Raw genomic sequence first — 11,990 nt, 5'->3', positions numbered from 1 at the left:
CAAATTGCCAGGGTCGGCACAAAAGAATATGTCCAGCATGCATTGGCACTATATCACAGAGCACCTCATCATGATACCTCCAATGGAAAATGAAACCAGCACCTGCTTATTGACCTTAATTTCTCCACAATCATTCAACCATTGAAGCTTATATGGTCTAGGATGCTTAATAGTAGGTAAGTTCAACTTTCAAACAAACAGTGCTTGCTACACTAGTGCAACTACCCCATCAATTATCATGCTGGCATACCTTGTCTTGGATGTGACAACGGGTGTGAAAGATGTTATCTCGCTGTGCATCATCCTCCTTCTTTACTTGCACATTCAAAGCTCTCCTGGTGACAAGGGTTTTCACCATTAACCGGATATTCTTCTCCATCACTCTCCTCCAATGGTGGCATGGGCTCTTCATCTTTATCCGATTCACTTGCTGTCTCAACATCCCCATCTTCCCTTAATAACATCATTTTTTTATTTGGACATTCAGATGCAATATGTCCCCTTCCCAAGCACTTAAAACATTTAATATCTCTATTTCTAGAAGTTTGGGAAATAGATTTACCTTTATCCAAGCTAGAACCCGCCATCCTTGCCTTTGGAAGTTTCAGCCTTACTCTTGGATTCAACCTTGTCATTCCTTTTTGCTCCAATTTGATTTCCCAAGTGGAAGACCCAATTCCGTTCATGCCTTGTTGAACCCTTTCTTTTGAGTTGTCTCTCAACCTTCATGGCCATGTGTACCATGTCCTCAAGCTCCACATAATGTTGCAATTCCACTATATTGGCAATGTCTAGATTCAAGCCTTGCAAAAACCGTGCCATGGTTGCCTCTCGGTCCTCCTCCACATTAGCCCGAATCATGGCTATCTCCATTTCCTTGTGGTACTCTTCCACACTTTTGGACCCTTGGGTTAGGCCTTGCAAACCGCTGGTACAAGTCCCTATAGTAATGGGATGGGATGAACCTCCTCCTCATGATAGCTTTCATCTCCTCCCAAGTGTCAATGGGTTTCTCACGGTTTCGCCTCCTAGACAAACAAGTTGATCCCACCAAATAATAGCATAGTCAGTAAACTCAACAGCAGCAAGTTTTACCTTTTTTTCTTCGGAATAGTTGTGGCAATCAAAAACCAACTCCACTTTCTTTTCCCATTCCAAGTATGCCTCAGGATTGCTCTTGCCTTGAAATGAAGGAATCTTCATTTTAATGTTTCCCAAGCTGCGATCAACATCATCTACCCGCCTTCCTCTCCAACCACCTCTATCAACTCTAGCATGGTCGGACATGTTATAAGACGCTTTTTCATCAAAAACATCATCGTTCGCATCCTCATGCTCAACTTGGAATTGACGCCTTGCTTGCCTTTGCACACTAGGACCTTCACGTGCATGGTTCCTTTGCAACGCAGCAATGTTCGCATCTTGTCTTTCCAACCTGTCCAAAATTTCACCAAATCTGACTTCCATGCGCTCAAATGTTGTCGCATAGCTCGTTGTTGAAGTGTCTCTGCCGTCCTTTCTTCCTCGCCACTTGACATCATTGTAGTAACCTGTCAAGAATGTTAAGAAAACCTCACAAGTTCCCCCCCCCCAGGTGTTTTACCCCAATGATATGTCACTCACCAAGTGTTTCACTCTTGCCTTTTACCTCTCAATTCACTTAAATTAGTTCTTCAAGGAACTAGATAAACTCAAATCAAAGCAATTACCTTCGATGTACAAACAACTTATCCACGAAACTCAGAGGGTGGACAAGAATTGAAAAGGGTCAAGAATAACAAGTCAAATACTTACTTTCTTTTTCAGTTCAAATCTGTTTCAGAATTCCAAACCGAAGCCACACAATTTTTTTTTTTTTGCCTCACAATTTTTTTTTCTGATTTTTTTTTTTATAAAGCACAATAGAGGCACTTTAAACTTCAAGGAATAGAAATTGAAAATATGGAAAGCAACAATGAAGAAGATGAAAAGGCCAAAATAAAATAAGAAGCACCAAGGATAGAAACTGATTTAGAAGACCTATGCTCTGATACCAACTGATGTGAACCCCGTAAGATAGATTCTTAGAAACCCACGAACAAGTTGATGAATAACCCAAGAAAGTCTGAAAATCAGTTTGGAAGAGATAGGAACCTTGACCCGATGTTTAGCAAAACATGAACCAAAGGTATAGAAGGTTGTTGACGCCACACCCTAATAGAATCAGGATGATAAGTCACTTGAACGCCACAAGGGTTGCCTTGATAAGTTCTAAGTTCAATGAAGAACCAAAGAAGTGAATAACCTCACAATTTTCATTCCAATTCCGATCTGCCTGTTTACATAAGGAACACCCTTTTTATAGCCCAAAGGGAACCTACCAGCCTTTAATTAAAGTCTAATCCCTAGAACAATATTAACTCCACTAGTCATAGTTCAGTCTCCTAGGAAAATTAATGAAGACAGTTTCCTAGAACATTAATGAAACTCCACTAGTCAAAGTTCAATCTCCTAGGAAATTAATGAAGACAATTTCCTAGAACATTAATGAAGCTCCACTAGCCTTTAGACATTCAGCAACATAAAACTAAATCTGAAAACTCCAGCAATATTTCCACCAAGTAAGCATCTAATTTGGCCTAATAATTGCATGGATCATGTTGACTAGTCCACAAGCTATCTTCACGTCCAAATCCACTCCAATAGCCTCTTGCTGGTTCCAAGCTTCCTCAATCAGCCCATTAAGTGCTTGCTTCATTCTTTTAGCTTGGGACCGAGTGATTGGTCCTCCACCAGTTTGTAATGGATCATCAAGATGTATCGGACCAGAATGCTCCATACATTGCTCCTTGCTTCCCACGGCCTTGGATAGTCCCTCCTTAGGTTGCTTGGTGGCTGCATCCTGGTTTCCATCATTCTCCCTCTCCTGAAAAGGATTCGTCCTCGAATCTTCATCACCTGCATCAAAAAGGGAAAGATCAGAAACATTAAATGTAGTACTAACATTATACTCACCTGGTAAGTCAAGCTTATATGCATTATCATTAATGCGAGCAATGACTTGAAATGGCCCATCTCCTCTAGGGTGCAACTTAGAACGCCGTTTTGCTGGAAATCTTTTCTTTCTCATATGCACCCAAACCCAATCTCCTGGTTCAAAGATCACTTTCTTCCGCCCTTTGTTGGCTTGAGTAGCATATTGTTCAGTTCTTTTCTCAATGTTTTGCCTAACTTTCTCATGCAATTGCTTCATCGTTTCAGCTTTCCTTTTGCCATCTAAACTAGCACGCTCATCAATAGGTAAAGGTGACAAATCCATTGGAGTTAAAGGATTAAACCCATACACTATTTCAAAAGGAGAAAAGTTAGTAGCAGAATGCACGGATCTATTATAAGCAAATTCAACATGTGGCAAACACTCTTCCCAATTCTTCAAATTCTTCTGAATGATGGCACGCAATAAAGTAGATAAAGTTCTATTAACTACCCTCGGTTTGCCCATCAGTTTGTGGGTGGCAAGTTGTAGAAAACATGAGCTTAGTACCTAACTTACCCCACAAAGTCTTCCAGAAGTAGCTCAAGAACTTAGCATCTCTATCTGAAAACAATGCTCCTTGGCACGCCATGTAGTCGCACTATCTCTTTAAAGAACAAATCTGCAATATGGTTAGCATCATCAGTTTTATGACATGGAATGAAATGTGCCATTTTAGAAAACCTGTCTACAACCAGAAAAACAGAATCCATACCCCTTTTTGACCTCGGTAAACCCAACACAAAGTCCATGGAAATATCTACCCAAGGTTCACTAGGTATTGGCAATGGCTTATACAATCCATGAGGTAAAGATCTAGATTTAGCTTGCTTACAAGTGATGCACTTCGCACAAACCCTCTCTACATCTCGTTTCATGTGTGGCCAAAAGAAATGTTCAGCCAAGACATCTAAGGTTTTCCTCACACCAAAGTGTCCCATTAGTCCCCCACCATGAGCCTCTCGAACTAATAACTCTCTCAAAGAACAATTAGGCACACATAATCTATTTTCTCTAAATAGAAATCCCTCATGCCTATAAAATTTTCCAAATGCCGCATGTTCGCAAGCTTCAAACACATTACCAAAGTCAGAATCATTAGAATACAAATCTTTAATGTACTCAAATCCTAACAATTTAGTATTCAAAATAGAGATCAAAGTGTACCTTCGAGACAAAGCATCCGCAACCACGTTTTCCTTACCTTGTTTGTACTTGATCACATAAGGAAATGACTCGATGAACTCCACCCATTTAGCATGGCGTCGGTTCAGCTTACCTTGGCCCTTCAAATGCTTTAAGGATTCATGATCTGTATGAATGACAAACTCCTTGGGCCACAAATAATGCTGCCAAGTCTCCAAGGCTCTTACCAAAGCATACATCTCTTTGTCGTAAGTTGGATAGTTCAAAGCTGCCCCATTGAGTTTCTCACTAAAATAGGCGAGGGGTCGGCCTTCTTGCAGCAAGACAGCTCCAATACCTATACCTGAAGCATCACACTCAACTTCGAAAGTTTTAGCAAAATTAGGTAAAGCAAGTAATGGTGCTGAACTTAGTTTTTCTTTGATCAAATTGAAAGCCGATTCTTGTTCACTTCCCCATTTAAATCCAACACTTTTTTTTCACAATTTCAGTTAAAGGTGCAGCTAGGGTGCTAAATCCTTAACGAACCTTCTATAAAAACTAGCCAACCCATGAAAAGCTACGTACGTCAGTTATGGTTTTAGGTGTAGGCCACTCACAGATTGCCTTAACCTTCTCTTCATCAACCTCAATTCCCTTAGTACTAACAACATAACAAGAAATACAATTTGACTAGTACAAAAAGAACATTTTTTGAGGTTAGCATACAACTTCTCATCTCGCAAAATGCTTAAAACCTTATGCAAATGATCAAGATGCTCATTTAAGCTTTTGCTATAAATCAAAATGTCATCAAAGTATACAACAACAAACTTACCAATAAAAGCACGCAAGATATGGTTCATTAATCTCATGAAAGTACTAGGGGCATTAGTTAACCCAAAAGGCATAACTAACCACTCATATAAACCATATTTAGTTTTAAAAGCAGTTTTCCATTCATCGCCCTCACGCATGCGAATTTGATGATAACCAGATTTTAAATCAATCTTAGAAAAGATGCAAGAACCATGCAATTCATCAAGCATATCATCTAACCTAGGAATGGGGTGGCGATACTTTACCGTAATCTTGTTGATAGCCCTACAATCAACGCACATTCGCCAAGTTCCATCCTTCTTAGGCACAAGCAAAACAGGAACAGCACACGGACTCAAGCTTTCTCTAACATGCCCATTTGCTATCAACTCCTCAACTTGTCTTTGGAGTTCCTTCGTCTCCTCGGGGTTACTCCTATAGGCTGGCCTGTTGGGAATTGATGCACCAGGGATGAAATCAATCTGATGCTCTATTCCCCTAAGTGGTGGCAATCCATAGGGAACCTCATTGGGAAAAACATCAGCAAATTCCTGCAAAAGAGATATAGCAACACTAGGCAAAGAAGGGTTAAGGTCGTTAGTATAAGCCTCCTTGTACAGAAGTACAATCATTGGCTGTTTTAAAAAGAAAGCTCTCTTAACTTCACTTTCTTTTGCATAAAAAGCTCCCTTTTTTTTTCTTGCTCTTGCGGCTTTTCTTTTTTATCTTTCTTTTTGTTTTAGCCTCTTTTTCATTTTCATTCTCATTCTTTTTACCACTCCTCTCGGCCTCACTTCTTTTCTCACAATCACTTTTGATTTTCTTTTGATCCTCATACACTTGCCGAGGTGTTAATGGTATAAGAGTTATAGGTTTGCCATTCATTACAAAAGGAATACCGATTCTTGAACCCATCATGCATACCTTTCTATCAAATTGCCAGGGTCGGCACAAAAGAATATGTCCAGCATGCATTGGCACTATATCACAGAGCACCTCATCATGATACCTCCCAATGGAAAATGAAACCAGCACCTGCTTATTGACCTTAATTTCTCCACAATCATTCAACCATTGAAGCTTATATGGTCTAGGATGCTTAATAGTAGGTAAGTTCAACTTTTCAACCAAAACAGTGCTTGCTACACTAGTGCAACTACCCCCATCAATTATCATGCTGCATACCTTGTCTTGGATATGACAACGGGTGTGAAAGATGTTATCTCGCTGTGCATCATCCTCCTCCTTTACTTGCACATTCAAAGCTCTCCTGGTGACAAGGGTTTCACCATTAACCGGATATTCTTCTCCATCACTCTCCTCCAATGGTGGCATGGGCTCTTCATCTTTATCCGATTCACTTGCTGTCTCAACATCCCCATCTTCCCTTAATAACATCATTTTTTTATTTGGACATTCAGATGCAATATGTCCCCTTCCCAAGCACTTAAAACATTTAATATCTCTATTTCTAGAAGTTTGGGAAATAGATTTACCTTTATCCAAGCTAGAACCCGCATCCTTGCCTTTGGAAGTTTCAGCCTTACTCTTGGATTCAACCTTGTCATCCTTTTTGCTCCAATTTGATTTCCAAGTGGAAGACCCCAAATTCCGTTCATGCCTTGTTGAACCCTTTCTTTTGAGTTGTCTCTCAACCTTCATGGCCATGTGTACCATGTCCTCAAGCTCCACATAATGTTGCAATTCCACTATATTGGCAATGTCTAGATTCAAGCCTTGCAAAAACCGTGCCATGGTTGCCTCTCGGTCCTCCTCCACATTAGCCCGAATCATGGCTATCTCCATTTCCTTGTGGTACTCTTCCACACTTTTGGACCCTTGGGTTAGGCCTTGCAACCGCTGGTACAAGTCCCTATAGTAATGGGATGGGATGAACCTCCTCCTCATGATAGCTTTCATCTCCTCCCAAGTGTCAATGGGTTTCTCACGGTTTCGCCTCCTAGACAAAACAAGTTGATCCCACCAAATAATAGCATAGTCAGTAAACTCAACAGCAGCAAGTTTTACCTTTTTTCTTCGGAATAGTTGTGGCAATCAAAAACCAACTCCACTTTCTTTTTCCATTCCAAGTATGCCTCAGGATTGCTCTTGCCTTGAAATGAAGGAATCTTCATTTTAATGTTTCCCAAGCTGCGATCAACATCATCTACCCGCCTTCCTCTCCAACCACCTCTATCAACTCTAGCATGGTCGGACATGTTATAAGACGCTTTTTCATCAAAAACATCATCGTTCGCATCCTCATGCTCAACTTGGAATTGACGCCTTGCTTGCCTTTGCACACTAGGACCTTCACGTGCATGGTTCCTTTGCAACGCAGCAATGTTCGCATCTTGTCTTTCCAACCTGTCCAAAATTTCACCAAATCTGACTTCCATGCGCTCAAAATATTGTCGCATAGCTCGTTGTTGAAGTGTCTCTGCCGTCCTTTCTTCCTCGCCACTTGACATCATTGTAGTAACCTGTCAAGAATGTTAAAGAAAACCTCACAAGTTCCCCCCCCCCAGGTGTTTTACCCCAATGATATGTCACTCACCAAGTGTTTCACTCTTGCCTTTTACCTCTCAATTCACTTAAATTAGTTCTTCAAGGAACTAGATAAACTCAAATCAAAGCAATTACCTTCGATGTACAAACAACTTATCCACGAAACTCAGAGGGTGGACAAGAATTGAAAAGGGTCAAGAATAACAAGTCAAATACTTACTTTCTTTTTCAGTTCAAATCTGTTTCAGAATTCCAAACCGAAGCCACACAATTTTTTTTTTTTGCCTCACAATTTTTTTTTCTGATTTTTTTTTTTATAAAGCACAATAGAGGCACTTTAAACTTCAAGGAATAGAAATTGAAAATATGGAAAGCAACAATGAAGAAGATGAAAAGGCCAAAATAAAATAAGAAGCACCAAGGATAGAAACTGATTTAGAAGACCTATGCTCTGATACCAACTGATGTGAACCCCGTAAGATAGATTCTTAGAAACCCACGAACAAGTTGATGAATAACCCAAGAAAGTCTGAAAATCAGTTTGGAAGAGATAGAACCTTGACCCGATGTTTAGCAAAACATGAACCAAAGGTATAGAAGGTTGTTGACGCCACACCCTAATAGAATCAGGATGATAAGTCACTTGAACGCCACAAGGGTTGCCTTGATAAGTTCTAAGTTCAATGAAGAACCAAAGAAGTGAATAACCTCACAATTTTCATTCCAATTCCGATCTGCCTGTTTACATAAGGAACACCCTTTTTATAGCCCAAAGGGAAACCTACCAGCCTTTAATTAAAGTCTAATCCCTAGAACAATATTAACTCCACTAGTCATAGTTCAGTCTCCTAGGAAATTAATGAAGACAGTTTCCTAGAACATTAATGAAACTCCACTAGTCAAAGTTCAATCTCCTAGGAAATTAATGAAGACAATTTCCTAGAACATTAATGAAGCTCCACTAGCCTTTAGACATTCAGCAACATAAAACTAAATCTGAAAACTCCAGCAATATTTCCACCAAGTAAGCATCTAATTTGGCCTAATAATTGCATGGATCATGTTGACTAGTCCACAAGCTATCTTCACGTCCAAATCCACTCCAATAGCCTCTTGCTGGTTCCAAGCTTCCTCAATCAGCCATTAAGTGCTTGCTTCATTCTTTTAGCTTGGGACCGAGTGATTGGTCCTCCACCAGTTTGTAATGGATCATCAAGATGTATCGGACCAGAATGCTCCATACATTGCTCCTTGCTTCCCACGGCCTTGGATAGTCCCTCCTTAGGTTGCTTGGTGGCTGCATCCTGGTTTCCATCATTCTCCCTCTCCTGAAAAGGATTCGTCCTCGAATCTTCATCACCTGCATCAAAAAGGGAAAGATCAGAAACATTAAATGTAGTACTAACATTATACTCACCTGGTAAGTCAAGCTTATATGCATTATCATTAATGCGAGCAATGACTTGAAATGGCCCATCTCCTCTAGGGTGCAACTTAGAACGCCGTTTTGCTGGAAATCTTTTCTTTCTCATATGCACCCAAACCCAATCTCCTGGTTCAAAGATCACTTTCTTCCGCCCTTTGTTGGCTTGAGTAGCATATTGTTCAGTTCTTTTCTCAATGTTTGCCTAACTTTCTCATGCAATTGCTTCATCGTTTCAGCTTTCCTTTTGCCATCTAAACTAGCACGCTCATCAATAGGTAAAGGTGACAAATCCATTGGAGTTAAAGGATTAAACCCATACACTATTTCAAAAGGAGAAAAGTTAGTAGCAGAATGCACGGATCTATTATAAGCAAATTCAACATGTGGCAAACACTCTTCCCAATTCTTCAAATTCTTCTGAATGATGGCACGCAATAAGTAGATAAAGTTCTATTAACTACCTCGGTTTGCCCATCAGTTTGTGGGTGGCAAGTTGTAGAAAACATGAGCTTAGTACCTAACTTACCCCACAAAGTCTTCCAGAAGTAGCTCAAGAACTTAGCATCTCTATCTGAAACAATGCTCCTTGGCACGCCATGTAGTCGCACTATCTCTTTAAAGAACAAATCTGCAATATGGTTAGCATCATCAGTTTTATGAACATGGAATGAAATGTGCCATTTTAGAAAAACCTGTCTACAACCAGAAAAACAGAATCCATACCCCTTTTTGACCTCGGTAAACCCAACACAAAGTCCATGGAAATATCTACCCAAGGTTCACTAGGTATTGGCAATGGCTTATACAATCCATGAGGTAAAGATCTAGATTTAGCTTGCTTACAAGTGATGCACTTCGCACAAACCCTCTCTACATCTCGTTTCATGTGTGGCCAAAAGAAATGTTCAGCCAAGACATCTAAGGTTTTCCTCACACCAAAGTGTCCCATTAGTCCCCACCATGAGCCTCTCGAACTAATAACTCTCTCAAAGAACAATTAGGCACACATAATCTATTTTCTCTAAATAGAAATCCCTCATGCCTATAAAATTTTCCAAATGCCGCATGTTCGCAAGCTTCAAACACATTACCAAAGTCAGAATCATTAGAATACAAATTTTTAATGTACTCAAATCCTAACAATTTAGTATTCAAAATAGAGATCAAGTGTACCTTCGAGACAAAGCATCCGCAACCACGTTTTCCTTACCTTGTTTGTACTTGATCACATAAGGAAATGACTCGATGAACTCCACCCATTTAGCATGGCGTCGGTTCAGCTTACCTTGGCCCTTCAAATGCTTTAAGGATTCATGATCTGTATGAATGACAAACTCCTTGGGCCACAAATAATGCTGCCAAGTCTCCAAGGCTCTTACCAAAGCATACATCTCTTTGTCGTAAGTTGGATAGTTCAAAGCTGCCCCATTGAGTTTCTCACTAAAATAGGCGAGGGGTCGGCCTTCTTGCAGCAAGACAGCTCCAATACCTATACCTGAAGCATCACACTCAACTTCGAAAGTTTTAGCAAAATTAGGTAAAGCAAGTAATGGTGCTGAACTTAGTTTTTCTTTGATCAAATTGAAAGCCGATTCTTGTTCACTTCCCCATTTAAATCCAACACTTTTTTTCACAATTTCAGTTAAAGGTGGCAGCTAGGGTGCTAAAATCCTTAACGAACCTTCTATAAAACTAGCCAACCCATGAAAGCTACGTACGTCAGTTATGGTTTTAGGTGTAGGCCACTCACAGATTGCCTTAACCTTCTCTTCATCAACCTCAATTCCCTTAGTACTAACAACATAACCAAGAAATACAATTTGACTAGTACAAAAAGAACATTTTTTGAGGTTAGCATACAACTTCTCATCTCGCAAAATGCTTAAAACCTTATGCAAATGATCAAGATGCTCATTTAAGCTTTTGCTATAAATCAAAATGTCATCAAAGTATACAACAACAAACTTACCAATAAAAGCACGCAAGATATGGTTCATTAATCTCATGAAAGTACTAGGGGCATTAGTTAACCCAAAAGGCATAACTAACCACTCATATAAACCATATTTAGTTTTAAAAGCAGTTTTCCATTCATCGCCCTCACGCATGCGAATTTGATGATAACCAGATTTTAAATCAATCTTAGAAAAGATGCAAGAACCATGCAATTCATCAAGCATATCATCTAACCTAGGAATGGGGTGGCGATACTTTACCGTAATCTTGTTGATAGCCCTACAATCAACGCACATTCGCCAAGTTCCATCCTTCTTAGGCACAAGCAAAACAGGAACAGCACACGGACTCAAGCTTTCTCTAACATGCCCATTTGCTATCAACTCCTCAACTTGTCTTTGGAGTTCCTTCGTCTCCTCGGGGTTACTCCTATAGGCTGGCCTGTTGGGAATTGATGCACCAGGGATGAAATCAATCTGATGCTCTATTCCCCTAAGTGGTGGCAATCCATAGGGAACCTCATTGGGAAAAACATCAGCAAATTCCTGCAAAAGAGATATAGCAACACTAGGCAAAGAAGGGTTAAGGTCGTTAGTATAAGCCTCCTTGTACAGAAGTACAATCATTGGCTGTTTTAAAAAGAAAGCTCTCTTAACTTCACTTTCTTTTGCATAAAAAGCTCCCTTTTTTTTTCTTGCTCTTGCGGCTTTTCTTTTTTATCTTTCTTTTTGTTTTTAGCCTCTTTTTCATTTTCATTCTCATTCTTTTTACCACTCCTCTCGGCCTCACTTCTTTTCTCACAATCACTTTTGATTTTCTTTTGATCCTCATACACTTGCCGAGGTGTTAATGGTATAAGAGTTATAGGTTTGCCATTCATTACAAAAGAATACCGATTCTTGAACCCATCATGCATAACCTTTCTATCAAATTGCCAGGGTCGGCACAAAAAGAATATGTCCAGCATGCATTGGCACTATATCACAGAGCACCTCATCATGATACCTCCCAATGGAAAATGAAACCAGCACCTGCTTATTGACCTTAATTTCTCCACAATCATTCAACCATTGAAGCTTATATGGTCTAGGATGCTTAATAGTAGGTAAGTTCAACTTTTCAACCAAAACAGTGCTTGCTACA

General features: G+C 39.9%; 1 pseudogene; it reads right to left on the bottom strand.

Annotated features, from left to right (window-relative positions):
- Positions 1 to 4,731: 4,731 nt before the first annotated feature.
- Positions 4,732 to 7,431, bottom strand: LOC120107673 (annotated as a pseudogene).
- Between the last annotated feature and the right edge of the window lie 4,559 nt (positions 7,432 to 11,990).

The sequence above is a fragment of the Phoenix dactylifera genome, unplaced genomic scaffold (genome assembly GCF_009389715.1).
Source record: "Phoenix dactylifera cultivar Barhee BC4 unplaced genomic scaffold, palm_55x_up_171113_PBpolish2nd_filt_p 000952F, whole genome shotgun sequence".
Taxonomy (NCBI): Eukaryota; Viridiplantae; Streptophyta; class Magnoliopsida; order Arecales; family Arecaceae; genus Phoenix; species Phoenix dactylifera.
The sequence above is the reverse complement of the archived record's forward strand: the minus strand, read 5'-3'. Positions and strand labels throughout refer to the sequence as shown.